Source organism: Eleginops maclovinus, chromosome 12 (genome assembly GCF_036324505.1).
Source record: "Eleginops maclovinus isolate JMC-PN-2008 ecotype Puerto Natales chromosome 12, JC_Emac_rtc_rv5, whole genome shotgun sequence".
Classification (NCBI taxonomy): Eukaryota; Metazoa; Chordata; class Actinopteri; order Perciformes; family Eleginopidae; genus Eleginops; species Eleginops maclovinus.
This window is the reverse complement of record NC_086360.1, coordinates 6,232,397-6,246,835: the sequence shown is the minus strand read 5'-3', so window position 1 is coordinate 6,246,835 and position 14,439 is coordinate 6,232,397. Positions and strand designations below refer to the sequence as shown.

Below are 14,439 nucleotides of genomic sequence, written 5' to 3'. Positions count from 1 at the left end.
AACATTTCAAAATAAAACACAACACAAAGACATGACAGACATGAAACAAGGATCATGACACTAATCGTTGTCATTGAGTCTTTCAGAAGCAAAAATGCTAAACATTAGCTGCCTTAAGTGAGTGAGAATTCTGCTTTTCTCTGTTGCATATTTTCTTTAATTAAATCCATAGTAAGGATTTGGAAAATCTGCCAACATGAGCAATTCAAAAACACTTTGAAATGTGTGACTACTTTGTAATTGTTGGATTATCTACCGCATTGCCTCCTTGCTGTTTTAACATTGTCATCATTTCGGAAATTCTCCTGTATAGGCCTAGTATGTTGTATTTTGTTTTCAAATGTGCTATGAATACTGACCTAAAAAAACTACAATAAACAAGTCAATTTTGTTAAGATTATATAGTACAGGCAAGAAAAAGCCTTTTATTCTACTGTATACTTTGGTACCCTAACGTCGTTATGAAAGTCCAAGTCTTTCTGGTTACATAACACCAAAGCACAAGCCTGCAATTAACAGCCAAAGCCAGTATTAATATTATCAGATAATCCCTTTATTCATGTAAAGCAGGGACACTTCTACTGTGTCTGAAGTCGGATGGTTCCTGTCAGTGGAAAATTACATTAATAAGATTAGCTAAATGGTTCGAATGAGGAGTGCAGGCAATGTTAACACCAGGGGAGGGACACTCAAATTGGTTTAAGGGATTAGCTCCAGTGCCTGGCAGGTGTGGTTGTGTAATGGGAGTCCAGACAAGGCAGTTTATATTGGGAGGACATACAGCCTACTAGCATAACCGTTTCAAGTTTTGGCTTACTGTCCTTTGTGTCAACTGCTCTTACGGATATCCTTGTAGAGGACATGCAATGTGAGTAAATTACTCGTCTTGACCCATTTACGGCATTTTACTTGTGTTTCCTATAGAGGGGAGCAGTCATGAATTATTATTCTAGGGTAGGCCATCCCGGAAGTTAGCATCACAAGCTCTTTCTGGACAAAAAGCAAAGGGATTCTTCCATTGGACTTGGGAATATTACAGAAAATAAAATCTGTGGCAAACACACATTTATGATACTTAACATGTTTTGTTCAACAGGATAATCTCAACATATTAACACCACTTTGTGATTTTTAAAGGGTAAATGCAATTGTCAGAATTAAAAAGCTAACTTAAAGCTATAAACAAACTACATCACGGTTGCACATTACCACCGCTGAGCTAACGGTGGCTAATGCTTGGGTATCGTTTGATGATGTTTAGAAGTCTCTTTTAGATAGTTGAGTTTGGGACGTGGGAACAGGAAGTGCTATTCATTTTAAACTAGAAAAAAGAAACGTAGAAAATAAAGTCATACCACCAAAGCAAACACAGAAAGATACTGCATCCATTCTCTATCAATAAAAAGCAACAGGCCCAGACCATTTTACTCTCTTTACTGGCTTGGATGGCATTTGTCAAGAGACCTGAATTGTCTTCCAAAAGCAATGATGGTTCTCTTCAAATTTGGTCAAGAAAGGACGAGTATTGAATATAATCATTTTCAGAGAGCAGTTGAAACCTCTGACAAATCACTGTGTTATAAACAATAATTAAATTACACCCACATCCACTTAATTTTGATATACAAAGCAACCCTTCAGCTTGCCAACTGATAAGATTTAACAACACTCACACAATGAGAGTTAATTTACTCTCCATTCACTTTCCTTTTTTGTGTTGTATTAAGTCAAGCAACAGTAAATCTGAGCCAAAAGATGACATCAGCAATGTGTCACTTTCCTACGGGAAACATTATGCATTTTGTGGATCCGCAGCCGCTGAATAGTATGTTGTGATGCTGGCCTCAATGCTGTTTCTTTCAAGATGCAAATGGGCTGCAAGACTGTTCAAGTATTCAAGTCCACGCACAGAAACCATTGAATGGAGCCATTGAAAAGACTCGGCCATTGTGCTCTCTTGTTTTGAAAACCACAGCCCAAGGAAAGCATGCATCCTCCACGGGTTCAGCTCAATAATAGGACTATTTAAATGCGTAATATGCAGGAAATTTATCAGAAATATCTGAACCAAAAACCAAGACAAAAACATGCTCAGATTGAAAAGTAATATTTGATATTGTTCAGTTCTTTATGTCACAGCAGGCAGCAAAAAGCAATTCACATGTACATCTTCCTTCAAGCCAACATTAACAGCTGTAGGATCAGTGCTATTAACAGATTACAGCAGATCAGATCGGATAACGGGTTAACAAGAACAAAGGAGTTGAGCCTGGCCAACCAAATCTCATTTCCCACGCAACATCAGAGCCCCCTAGCTACAACAAGCCTATCAGAAGGAGCTGTGCCATGGGGGAGACATCATGAGAGAATGCCAGCAAAAATAATCCAGAGTGTGTCAGTACACTACCTTCCTCTGCTTTACTAGCTGGTTTCCTACTCAAACCGTTTTAGTAGTAGTTGTTGTTTTGGATAATACTTTACAGAATTGTAATAGTAAGTGTTAACATATCCACCCTATAATACTGGCAATAAAACAAAAAATGCATGTATGATGTTTGCTTTTGTTGCCTTTGTTGATTTTTTAAAACTTTTTGGGCAAAAAGCAACAATTTAACAGCATCCCTATTATTTGCAAGATAAAATAGGAAAAAAGGACAAGTATTTTGTAATGTCAAGTTTAAAATCCAAACCAAACCAACTATAACTCAGCAACATGTTAAAAAATATTCGCTTTTAGGCCTAAGTAACATCCTGCCATGGACCGACCACTAACTATTATTTAAAGGTCAGTTTCTTCTCCTAGCTTGAGTGGGAAAAAGGAAAACACATGTATGATGTATTTGAGGCTTAAGTACAAAATAAAAATATAACATAAAAATAACATACTTGGTTTGTCTGCTGCTCTCTACTGAAACAGAAAAGTCTGGGAGAAAAAGTGGAAAGGAGAAAAGGGAGAAATGGCACCAAGGTTTTCTATCCAAATCAATACTTGGGATTCCCTGAGCTTTTTTGGGAGAGCAAATTAACTTTGAATTTTCTCCACAAACACATCCTTAATGGGTTCTTCTGTAAAAACCAACATTTGTGTATGTCATTATCTTGTAGATTAGGTTGGGAAATTAACCTATTTATGAAACTAGCACATGAAGAACGGAAAAGGAAACCAAAGCTGTAACAAAGGACATCCTCCCCTTCCAGGAATAAGTCTGAGCCTGGGAGGGAGGAGGGTATGCAAGTGGAGGCACACCCAAGCCAGACAGAGACACTGCCAAGGAGATGGCAATTTTCCAAGATGGTTGTAGTATACGCTCAAAGTGTGACTTGTGTTTATTGAATGCAATCTCTATTTGCAAATTACCAGTGGGAATAAGACACATTTTTGTTCAAGAAGCCACATTTGATGAAAAATTCCAAGACTCAAAAGGGCAGTAAGTACATATTTTATCGCCCTGTTGATTTTAATACGTTCAATGGGGAACAAATGTTTGTCTGGAAATCTTTATCATCAAAACACACACTCCAACTAATACATTTATTAAGCCCCACCTCTGATCTCCCGCTCTCGGCTCAGTCAAATGAATGTGGGGAGACAATAACCGGATTTGGCTTTAAGCGCATTTTATAATTTTAGAACCTAATTATTTAAAGAATATATTTAAGTGATCATTCAAGGTAGTTAACTAAGCTAAACATAATATATTGTACTATATAGATGTCTCTTTCCAGATGTAAGTTAATGGGATAAATTATTTTTGGGACTAAATGAAGTCACAGACTATAACACAGAAGTGTAGTACCACTGTTTGGCCACTATAAACAAATGCAAAGAAAGTGAAACAGATCATCTAACCTTAACTTTTAATTTAATGTTCATATCTATTTATTTTTTAAACACACACATCATCAATGATGGGGATCTTGCAGCCATTGGTGAAAGTAAAGATTTGTATGTTTTTTTTATGTTGAAATTATTGTGTTTTTTCTGATCAATATGATGTTGTAGATCATGTTTACGTTAAAATAAGTTCAATTATATTATTAGTTAACTTTTATTGAACCTCTGTTCAGAGAGTCTATGTATCCCTCTGGTCTCCAGCACCAATGGTACTGTCTCTAGCTGTTGAGTTTCAGGCCAAGAGTGTGTTTGTTTGTGTTTGTGTTTGTGTTGTGTGTGTGTGTGTGTGTGTGTGTGTGTGTGTGTGTGTGTGTGTGTGTGTGTGTGTGTGTGTGTGTGTGCGTGTGTGCGTTTTCGCTACTGCTAGCCGAATGAAAAGAGCTTTGTTTGTTGCACACATTCAGCATCTCACAGCAGTGACAAATGAAGCCTGACAAAAAGACAGTGATGGCCAAAAATGAGGAATGCTTGAGCTGAATAACCTTGGGGACATTTGGCTTTATCGTTTGGGTTTTTACCGATACCGGTGCTAAAACGATACTTTTAAAACGGTAACGGTTCCTAAACGGTGCCTGAACCGAAATTTTTACTTAAAACTCCGGTCGACAACATTAAAACAGTTTTTAAAATTGTTTTAATGTCTTATTTGAACTTGAACAACATATTAACTAAACATTTCAAAGTAAACTTAAATATATTAACTAAATAAATAAATACAAAACACAAATTCACATAATAAATAAAACTTAACCCAACTACAATAATTTAACACTAAATATGATTTACAGCTCTAACAGCAGCAGCAAAATACGTTTTGAGTTAGTATTCTCTCTTTACTCCAGGTTTAAACTTCAGCAATTCTTTTGCAGAACACCTCTCCTGACTGATTGCATGTCCTGCACAAGAGAAAACCATCTCTGATGGTGTTGATGAGGCCTGTAGACACAGGTATGTGTCTGAAAGAACAGATAGTATGGGAAGGCTATCCCGCTTTCCCCACCAACAGGCTACAGGGTCTTGTCCTGATGGGATTGAAGGCACACTTCTATATATCTCAAGCTCTACCTGCAGCTATCAAAGCCAGTGTAATGTTGTTAATTGGGGATGGCACGTGACGTGTGGCGGTGACGCTTCTGTTGTGTGTAAAGGTCCCAGTATACCTGTCGTTCCTGTCCGTGCGCATGGTGGCGCGCGCCCAAATGACGTAATTTTTGCTGGCGCGTGCGGCGCGTTGATGAAGTGAAGATGAAGCTTTTTGTAAAAAGCTGTGGAAGAACCTCCGTGATTAACTTGTCTCGAAATGAACCAAGTCTAATGAACTAGACTGGTCATACCATAACCACATCATCTACATTTCTGTTCAGATGTGTTTCCTTAGGAGAAACAGTTGTGAGACAGGAATTAGGTGAGTCACTTCATTGTATAGGCGAGTCACTTTATTGTATATAGGCTAGGCTATTTAAATGCACCTTTATGAGAAACTATGTGCCCCATCCCCAAACACCTCGAACACCGTTGAGAAAAATGATCAATATTGAAATCTGTAAGAAATTATAATCAATATTATGTGTAACTACGACACTGTCTTATTCTGAAAACCGTTTTACTTTGAAACTGTTTATTTTGTAACCGGATGTTGGTTTTAGCCTCAGATAGCACATAGCTAATATTGTATTGTATATATGAGTAGAGGGAGAAGGACGCGTGGAGCTACATACTAAACACACCGCCTCTACCTCTCACTCATTGATGCTGCAATGATACTATTGCGTGTTTAATAACTGATAAACCTCAGAAGAATTGCATAATGGAATATCGTAGGTGAGAGCTTCATGACTATGCCAACAAGATGGCGACGGTGACGTCCTGGGAGGACCCGCCCCCGACGATGTGAGCCAATAGAAGTCTGGAAAACCCATGTGACGATAAGGGGCCAATAGGATCCAGACCCCGCTACTAACCAATGAGAGGACGAGACCGGAGCTCGTCTTATTTTGAAGTTGTTTATTTTTATGACCGGAAAGGGATGGTTCTATAAATCATGTTTGTATTGTGAAATCGATCTCTCTTTTGTTCCGGACCGCCAGACAGTAACTACTGATGAGCTCCACTCAGTCAGCGGCCTGTGGACGCGTGTTCCGGGCTATTGAGCCACAGCTGTGAAACTTTTGTAAGACCTACTGCTGCATCCTTTTATTAAATACTCCTTTTAAAACTTATATGCGGAGCTTCACTTCAGTTTCTTTTAAATCTACTCCTGGACTTCGAATAAAAGAACATTTCCTACAAATCCGAGTCAAGCCTAAATTTCACTTTTTATCTCATTGTTGTGTAGGAGAAACTAAGATGATCTTTAGATATTATCTTTTATGGTAGTGAGTAATAAAAGACCCAAGGGTACCACAATAACATAAACATAATTGTATTAAACAACCAGTAGTGATCCACAAAGTATTAAGACTAGTTTCGTTAGCTAACAAACTTAAAAGCAACATTTCCTCCTCATCGGCTGTCTGCTCGGCTGTCATTGCCTCCATTGAATTACCTCTACTTCTTGCTACTCCAGCGGTGTAGACTGTATTTTTCTCAGCAGCGACGCCTATCGTTCAGGAGAAGACTGCAGTCAGTCGAGAGCGCCCTGCGTGCAAGTATATATGGGTATGTCGCTGTGTTGACGTCACAGTCAGCACACGCAATCACCAATCCGGCAGGTATACTGGAGCCTTAACCCAACACCGAAATGACTGAGGCCTCGAAATCTCTGTTAGGTTACATGTGGCATTGGCCCAACCCTAGTAGAGGAGAAAACTAGAAACGACACAAAAAATTACCCTAATTACACGGTAAACTTAGCACCGTTTGTCAAACCTGTGTTCATTCTATCTTTTGGAGAATAAATGTTTTTGTCACATTTGTGTCCTTTTTGTTTGAGTGTAGCTTCAGCCTACAGAAATAAGTAGACAAAATGTCATTTAACATTAGTGAACTATAAGTCGTTACTTTTACTTGGCTTTAAACCCACTTTTTTAATGATTTGCGGTCATCTCGATTTAGTGTTGGCAAAAATGTCGCATACAAATATGTAATATTTTCAGTTAATGAAATTGACACTGAACTAGAAACAACTGCAGGTTAAAAATGTAATAGTAACACTCCAATCAATATCTTTTTCCTTTGTAATTTGTAATAGAACTGTAAAGCATCACAAAATTGTTTTTGCATTATGCTAATAGATAGACAGCACGGCTAAGGGTAAATACCCACAGTAGCAGCATTGTAAGGCTATAAAACAGCATTGCCGATTGATGAAAAATGAAGAATATGTGATGTTTGGAATAATGATCAATAGGACTGGGCAACTGTATATGAAAAAGTCATTCAGGACATCTCAGTATGTTAGGCTTGTTACTACAGTAATTTATTTTTAGCGGTATTCTGTCATTCTGTCGAGTCATTAGGATGAATTGCATAGAGACCATAAATGTCTGTACCACATTTCATAGCAATCATTTACATCACTGTTGAGATATTTCACTATGAAGGGGACTACAGACAGGTGCCACTCATAAAGATAGCTGCTAGCATGCCCAAAAAGAGATTAGCAGGGGTAAATATATGACTTTCTATACTACTTTATTCATAGTGGTTCATTTGTGTTCTACCAAAAGTCTTGAAGCAAAACAGGTGGCACTGAATGTATTGCTAACTGATGTCCAACTCCTCAAGGATGCAGCGAAATGTAAAGCCTTATTGATCAACCATCCCTTGGCCCCCTTCATAGTTGAAAAGTCAGGGCCAGATAAAAACATGACCGCTGGAGCTGGAAGGGTCTCAGTTTATTAAAAAAAAAGTGTGTTATAAAGTACTATATCTTCACTGCTAAATGACCACACTGATGTTGAGCCATTACTGGAATTAACTATTAATCCCAATCATCCAACAACCTTTTTGTTGCATTTCAGTCACACATTTCTGGGTTTGCTTTGGTCAGAAGTGTGCTGACTAGTTACTTATACAGTTACTAAAATGACAATGACAATCTTCTTCTAATGAGCTTAAGCGATGTTGCCATTCTTGCAAAGTCAAAACCCATAAGTCAATCCCCTTGAACTAGTGTGGTCTTCTCAGCGAGCTTAAGATAAACGCACAACCTTGATCCAAGCTCCCTTACGGCTTAGCAACAGTGTCCCTCTTCAGCCGTTTCTCTGCTTGAACTTGAAGAGCTTATAGATGCTTGTGTAACAGTTTGTCGGTGAGCTGTCACCACTGAAAGGTAGGCGGGTTAGACTTCAGGCACAGCAAAGAAAAATGTGGCAGGCAGTGGTATTTGGATTAAAATGCAAATAAGGATATTTCCAGAAAATGAGCTCAATTTTACCGAGACATTTTGCACACAGAAAACTGCAAGTTCGCGGCAAACGTTATTTATTTTCAACCATCACTAAAGACATTTTCCTTTAATGGGTTCATTTTATGTCAATTCAATTATTTTCTAACAGTGTTCTTTTTTTTTCTTTTATACCTTGTTTTATTCTATTTTACCTTTCTTTAATGAGTACTCTCTTGGCTTTTTAGTGACTGTTTTTAAATGGATTTGAAAGTAAGTGTGTTTTTCTTCCGTCTTAATCCTTTGATTTCTTTTTGTAAAGCACTTTGATTTGCCATGTTTTACTAAGGTGCTATTTAAATAAACTTGCCTTGCCTTGCTTTACATATTAGCTTTGTATTTTTTTATAATAATCTTCATGGTACAAATATATTTCAATGCTATTTTTCGAAAAATCTTGCTGCAAAACAAATGCCATTATAAAAACTCATCCTTGCAGCCCAATTTAAATTTAAATTGTTTTTAAAACAATTATTATATTTGCCAGCTTTATTCAACATAATTGAGCGCAAATGTTTTAGCCTTTAAAAGCACATTTCTGGCCCCACCTCAATCATAAGATGGGTCTAACATAGAGGACAAATGTGGATTGATTGGGAGAAAGTATAACTTGTTTTGCAGATCTAAATGTAAATATGGTATGTTAATACAAAACACCATGAGGCAAGTATGTTATTCTAAAGCTGCAGCTCCCTTCTTCCAGGCCTCTCTCCCTCTCTGTGCTGACTCTTTTCTTTCTCCCTCTCTCTCTGATCCATTTCAAAGCACTTCTCACTCTCTTTCCAGCCCTCTTTCGATCCATCATGCGTTCCCCTCATCTCTCCCATCCCCCCTCAGCTTTACTAAATCACTTCTCCCCTTCTCTCTCTGCTTTTCTTCTATCCTCTGTGTGCACTGCAGTGTGATACGTCTTCCGTCAGCCCACTTCTGCCTCTCTCAACGTTTTCCTCTCTCCTTCCATCTCTCCTCCTCTGTCTTCCAAGATGGACTGCAGATGGTTACAGATAAATCGCCTCACAATCACCCACGGCACTTTTAGTGTAGGCGGCCATAGAGCAATTCAGAAACCTTAGAGAGTTTTTAAGGAAATACCCTGTTAGTGCTAACGCTTTATTACCATCTCATGTCTACTTCCAGAGAATTTCCCAGGTACCTCCACATCATGAAGGATCCAAATAGAGCCACGAGAACAACAAGAGGTCTGATGCACTGCTCAATGGCAATAAATGCTATTAACACAGGAAAATAGTTAGAGGTTTGGATCCAGAGCAACAAAAGTATTGTTTTTCTTAGTATTGTGTAATAAAAATGCCATATAACGTTACATTACTTGTCATTATCTGATGCTTTTAACCCATGTGACTTACATACACGTCAATACCATTGGCCATTGAGCAATTTGAGGTTAGGTATCTTGCTCAAGGACACTTCGATTTCCTGACTGCATGGGCTAGGGATTGAACCACTGACCCACCTGATCGCTGGACGCCCATTGAACCAGCGGCCATCACCAAATGAGTCTCATCATCCCTGTGCCTTTCTTTTGTGACAGTAGTACCTATACTCATGAAGGGGGATCATGAACGAAAGAATGAGATAGCAGATACAAGTGACCTAAATTTGTTTTCTCCGGAGGGAGGCTGATATCTCCCTTAGGGATAAGGTGGGAAGTTCAATCATCCAGGAGGGACTCGGCGTAGAGCCGCTGATCCTTTGGATAGAAAAGAGCCAGTTGAGGTGGTTCGGGCACCATGTAGGTATTGTGCCACCTGGCCTCTTCCCGAGGGAGGTGTTCCAGGCACTTCCAGCTGGGATGTGGTAAGAGTTCAATTTAAAACAATTTAATGTTTAATTATTAAATTAAATGTATGTTCATAATCATCATGTAAATGAAAATAGTGAAAATGGGTAATACAGTAATCAGTATCATAATATTTGAAGGTTATTTCAACTTTAATGAAATAAATTGTGTTTGAACAATCAATAACAACTTCAATGCTTCTTTTTGTCATTGGACATTATGACTTATTATTGTGTCATTAGAAAATGCACTGTTCAAAGTAGCAATACTAATGATGGCTCTGTTTCATTTAGCCGATACACACGGAGCAAATGTCGTGGAAGCAGCAAATATTAACGGAGTACAGTCAGTTCTGCTACAGCAATTTTCATCAATGTTACATCTATTGACAATTTTTGTAATCCATAAACAAGTAATTTAATGACATTCAATAATGTAATTTATTTTACTATAGCCTATTTCAGAAGCTTGAACCAGATATTCGATTAATCAACTCCAAGTTTCAATGTTTACCAAAAGAAAAGGTCTATCATTGGGTAAGTCTTGCCTTTTTCCTTTAAGGCTGAGTATTAGTCTCTCTTTCAAGCTAAATGTTTCTGCCAATAACTCTGGAACTGCAAAGGCAGCAGAGAAGCCAAATAATGAGAAACCAGTAATGCATTCAGTTCACATCGAGGCTTGAGGAATTTATATGTTATGACTTTTTTAACTATAATCAAAATACTTAAATCTGATATACTTGCTGCAAAGTTGTTTCTTCATCCTCAATACTTCCAACCCTGATTCATAAAGTTAGGCAACAAGTCAGGATGTAATGACAACACTATTGTTCAATTTTAGCCAATAACACAATGAAAACAGTATATTGAACCCAGCAGTTCTCTGTGCTCTTTCAAAGTTATTAAAATGAGCATGGATACAAACAGGTGTGAACTAAAAGTATAAAGAAGCATAAGTACCTTTAAATGTGGCTTTAGTGCAACATTTAGAAATATTTACCTTTATTGCGTTTTGAAAAGGAAATAAGTTGTTTAACCTGCACATAAATATCCTCCGGTGGACATGTTTTAATATTTTTCTTAAATGTCATCGCTGCCAAAAGTTATAGCATTATCATTGGGAAAAAGATGTCCAAAGCGCAAGTTGTGTATAGTAGCTTGTTTTTTGTTGTTTTCTAGTTCTAAGAACCTCAATCAAGCAAGTTTAGAAAAGAAAGTGCTTACGGGAAATTTGCAAAGCTTGAAAAGTTCTCAAAATAAATATGAAATAAAATCCTTCAACATTTGACAACCTTCAAAACAAGCCAAGCAAAGCATTTCAATTAATTTCCCTTGTGTGCAGCAGCAGATAATCAGTGTTTAAAAAGTCTATTCAGGGAAACTAGATAACGCATAAGGAGAACTGCGTAATATCTGCATAAGGTCCTTTTACAAATCAAAGATACTCAGAGAACAAATCTCAGAAAAAATATAGGAAACACACACAGCAACTATGCACATCCGGCCCTTGGTTACATAACATAATCACAGGGAACATTCCAAAATCGGGGAGAAGCAGCTGAACTCAGAGCAGGCATGCTGCGTGACATACTGAATCTTTTGTGGTTTACAAACATATGCATGACCAGGATGTTTAGGCTTGTAATGCCAGGATGATTAGCGCAATGCACACAGGTCCCTCTTGGTGAGGTACACACCATTTCAAAACATTTATCAAGGAGGAATACTAACATTCACTTATTCTGCGTTTTCAAGATTTGCTTCACTGGGGTCTGGATAGTAATTTAAAGATGATAACTTGAACTCCGTGAAGTTGATAAATCCATGGTCATTATTATGCACAAAGGTCTGCAAAGGCTAAAATCCTGAAGTTCCCCCAAGAGGGAGTGTCTCTGTCATAAAGTTATATATATTGTTTTTTCACCAATTACCTAGTTGAACCGAACCAGTTAGGTAATCAGAGAAAATTATAATTATTCTTAACCGTCTGAACTTGATTCCACAAAATGACAAGGTCTACTACTACCATCGGTACAAGTATGTCACCCACAACCTTTATTGCATTTACAGTAAAGATAATAACAAAAAGTGCCTTTTTAGTATGATTTAATCATACAAACAGCTACCCATCTATCTGCAACATAATGTTACTCAAAAGAAAGCAGGTTGTCAAATGAGTTTGGATAACAGGAAGATAACCTTCCATTGGAGTGAAGTCTTTCCTCATGAGATTATCTATTGGGTTGTCTTTAACAGCACATTCAGGTACTGTAGGTTAGCTGAGCGCCTACTAAACTAAATTAACCTTCATGCTGTACCAGCGTGGGCTGTTATTTTATATTGTCTAATGTTGAATACACTGCACATGAAAAATCTAAACTTAAATAAATATCTGCTGCACTCATCTTATTGCTGATAACACAGTCCTTATAAACACATCACTATATAAACAATATGTCACAGAGCAGTAAATACTGCAAGTCCCTATAATGGAAAATGACATGATGCCTATGATGATTTCCAAAGAGGAAATTTCATTTTGATTTATTCAAGTAGCGAAACGTACAGGTTATGCTGTACGGTTAATTAAATATTATTGCTGTGTAAACCATTAGAGTAGACTATTCTGCATCTCCATCATATTTTATGTAATGCACAATCGAAATCAAAACACTAACCTGCATATAAACCACCATTGATCAGGAAGTCAGTCTGCCTTCAAAATAAAACATCTGGAGAATACACTAGGCTTACAAAGGCTTTCAATAGAGTAATATACTGTATGTATGGCCAACAACAAACACTATAGCTGCAAACATACACTATTAATTACTTCAAGGTCTTTCTCATTATATTGCAAACATCATATCTTATAACATGGATTTTTTTATGTACCAGTAATTGCCTTTTATTTTTAGATAGTTTTAAGCCTCCCTTTTTTAAATTGTTTTTCTATTCCCTAATTAGCGTCTGATTCAAAACAAACCTGGTTATTTTAAGATGCTAATATAATTTGGACAGCTTTGTTCACCTTTGTAAAGTGTTTATTTAAAAATAAAACCCATTTAACACATTAAACATTCAACTTGATTATTCATGTTTAACTCAAGTGAGTTCGAGTTTGCACAGTTCACATTTGTATTATATCGTTGTCCAATAAGTATTTTTAACCCTGAGCTATGATTGAAGCACTTTCCAACCCCCACGCTTTTATTTTGCTAAATTTAAGCGGAAGTTATGTTGCTTTACTCTTCAAACTTAACTGGTTTTGTACCGCTGTTGTTCCCTCATATATCAGGGCAATATGGTGATAACATTTAGGGTACATCCCACTGGCAACGTTGAACAAGTCCAGGCAATCATAAAATAATAAAGACTGTTTGCAATTTAATAATAATAGCGCATTTTCATCCAGCCTTCACAGCCTATCAACCCGCATAAACGATGAAACACCGTTGACGTGTTAACCCATTACCGTCCGCTTTGTAGCCTTTGTGCCAATGCGTTAAAAACACATAACGCCACAAAACAAACTAGCGTCATGCTTCTTTCAAAACCACTAACGACACTATGTTTAAAGATGACATTGCATTTAGGAGTGGACCATATCGGTTGAAAGGCGTGGTTGCGTATTTACCGCTATGACCGACCGAGGCATCATTTTTTTTCAGCCTCCGAGGCGATGCTGCCCAACCGAGCCTTTTTCTCATTTTTCCTCCGTTGCTTCGCCGTCAACGCTGACCAAAAACCCTACAAAAATAACAATTTAACACACTCACCTTGTCGCAGTTGGTTGACAGTAGGTGTATTTTCGACACAAAGCATCAGAAGCAGCTGGAGGTAACCCGAGCTGGTGGCTCTGCTAGTCCTTGACGTGTGGGAATATTGTTGTCTCTGTGTGAGACTGCAGGGCAGACACGGCAGTGCATCGCAGGAGGGGCTGGGCCGGGGAGGAACGTCATCCTGAGGTCACAGTTTGGGCCCAGACGGGATTATCTAACCCTGGGTGGGACCTCTGCCACTCATTAGTCAACTCGGCCAGGGTAGCACTAACCCACCCCACAAACATTATAAACAACATAATGTTATTTTTTAATACTGTTAGCCATTTTAATCCCTCTTAATATATTGTGCACACCTTCTGCACAGCCCTCCACTTTAAAATAGGAAATACTGCAGTTTGACATACAATAGTGTCATAAATTCATTGTACTTCGTTTCTTTTAGTTTCTTTAGTATATTTCATTTTGGTGCAAATACTCTATTCTTTTTTAATGTTAAAATATTATATATATATATATATATATATATATATATATATATATATATACATATGTTTTTTTATGTTTGCACCACC

The 14,439-nt window shown here is 37.6% G+C and overlaps 1 protein-coding gene across 1 annotated transcript in view; it reads right to left on the bottom strand.

Moving 5' to 3' along the window:
* The window catches only part of rusc2 (RUN and SH3 domain containing 2), a 30,411-nt gene extending 16,343 nt beyond the window's left edge, over positions 1-14,068 (bottom strand). Inside the window, exon 1 of the mRNA XM_063896775.1 lies at positions 13,862-14,068. The gene's annotated coding sequence lies outside the window, so the exon portion shown is untranslated. The remainder of the gene's footprint in view (positions 1-13,861) is intronic.
* Between the last annotated feature and the right edge of the window lie 371 nt (positions 14,069-14,439).